Source organism: Mus musculus, chromosome X (assembly GCF_000001635.26).
Source record: "Mus musculus strain C57BL/6J chromosome X, GRCm38.p6 C57BL/6J".
NCBI classification, from domain to species: Eukaryota; Metazoa; Chordata; class Mammalia; order Rodentia; family Muridae; genus Mus; species Mus musculus.
Genome location: NC_000086.7, coordinates 5,983,986 through 5,986,195, shown reverse-complemented (window position 1 = coordinate 5,986,195; position 2,210 = coordinate 5,983,986). Strand labels below are relative to the sequence as shown.

The 2,210-nt window shown below is 40.9% G+C and overlaps 1 pseudogene; it reads right to left on the bottom strand.

Moving 5' to 3' along the window:
• Positions 1-1,064: 1,064 nt before the first annotated feature.
• Positions 1,065-1,424, bottom strand: Gm14450 (annotated as a pseudogene).
• Between the last annotated feature and the right edge of the window lie 786 nt (positions 1,425-2,210).

Sequence of the window (2,210 nt, the reverse complement as noted above, 5' to 3'; positions counted from 1 at the left end):
ATTGCTATGACAAACACTATGAACAAAGGAACACGAGGAGAAAAGGGTTTATTTGGCTTACATGTTCTTATCAAGTTGACCATGGAGAACTAATAGGACAGGACTAGTAGGTAAGTATTCCTGTATAGGACCTGGAGGTAGAGAATGAAGCAGAAACCATTAAGAAACATGGATTACTGACTAGCTCTCCATGCCTAATTCAAATTGCTTTTTTATACAATTCAGGGCCATCTCACCAAGGGTGGCAACAACCACAATGAACTATATTCTCCCATACCAATCATCTCCCTATGGGCTGCTCTGATGGAAGTATTTTCTGAACTGAGATTCCCTCTTCCTAGATGAACCTAGCTTCTGTCAAGTTGACAAAAAACAAACCAGCATAATCAGGATAGAAATCAAGGAAAACACACACACACACACACACACACACTCATGCCCGCGCACTCACACATACACGCACACACATACACACACACAAATAATTAAGCCAAGAGTTGGCTCTTTGAAAAGATCAACAGGATTGATAAACTTGATTGATTAACCAAACTAACCAAAAGAAAAAGAACTGGTTCAATGTTGTTGTAGTCATTACTGGGTCATTCCCAAACAAGACTGCAGTGCACATGGGCTGGTAAATAGCACAGACATGAAGCACTCCAGAGTCAGTTTCAGGGAACAGGATTTGCTTTACTGTATATGAGCAGCTATGGATATAATAGAAGTCTATCAACTGTAATTGGTTAGCACATTAGACAGTGAGCACCAATACTACCAATGTTTCTATGAAGACGGGCCACATAAACATGGAGAGCACAGACTCACCAACAGGCCAGCTACTGGCTACTCACACTACTTTAGAATTTAGTGTCTGACTTCTGACTTGTGCACTCTGTAGGCAGGAACAGGCAGATTTCTGTGTGTTTGAGGCCAGCCTAGTCTACAAAGTGAGTTCCAGGACAAGGTCTGTTACACTAAGAGATGCTTTCTCACTTCCACCCCCAAAGTTTAAATTTTTTCAAGTTTCAGAGATTTATTCATCAATGTAATAAACTCCAAAATAGTCAACATGATTTCATGCATTTAGAGACATATTTCCTGCTTAAGTGGAAAATTGTGTGGATGGCTTCTGGAAGACCTTCATTATCAACAGCTTTACAGTGAACTTCATAGTTTAGAAGTCTGGGCCTTTTTTTCTTCAGTTTGCTGTAGTCCACATTGAGTGAGTAGAACTTCTATTGTTCATTGGGACCCAGTTTGTTCCAAGGCTCTGGGTTGTTCTTCCTGTCCCAGCTGACATCTGGATTGAACAATGCCAAGCACATCACACACAGTGCTGCTCCAGTACCCCCAGCTCCAATAAATACGAAGAGAGGAATCAAGCTGGCATGCTTCTTGGCTTGCCCAAGGATCTGGCAGAACATGTTTGCAGAACAGGCCTACCTACACACAGGGAGATGATTAGGACACAGACTAAGCCGCTTCTGCAACCAGGCTGAGCGGACGTCCAAAGTCACTCAGGACCTTCTACCTGAAGGACCCCCAAAGTATAATTATAGTTACTATACTCTGGTAACCGTAATCCACTCAAGAGCTTGACAAATAAAAACCCCAGCTTCAGGTGTAAGATACTATCCATGTTTTTAGTTGAAGGTGTCCTAGAGACTCCAAAAACAATATAGGCTATTGCTACTGCTCTTGATTGCGTAATTGATCTTGAAAAGATCCTATTGCTGAAGACAGTTTATGCACAGTACATGGAGAAATAAAATTGGCACTAACCAAGAAGCTTCCACCCTCTTGGATAACTTTCATAGTACTGGAAGGTGTATGTAACCTAGAAAGGAAAGTCATCAACAATCTCATCAAGCTGTTATACCTATGAGCTATATAAAATGACAAGTTATGCCCATGGGTGCAACAGTAACACGAATGTTACGGAGATAACCAGCCACTATTTGATTGGATTTAAGGCCCACAACATAGGAGGAGACACCTGCCTGTCACTATAGATCTGGCCAAGAACCTATGATTGGGTGTTCCCAGACTCCAATAATAAGACAACTTTTATTCTATTAAATGGGAATGTTATTAAACTAACCTCTAAATTTATGTCTCTTTCCCCATAGTTTACCATAACTCACAGATCTCATAAGAGACGTTTCTTTACACTGTGTACTGTGGTTAGCATAGAAACTCAAAACAAATCA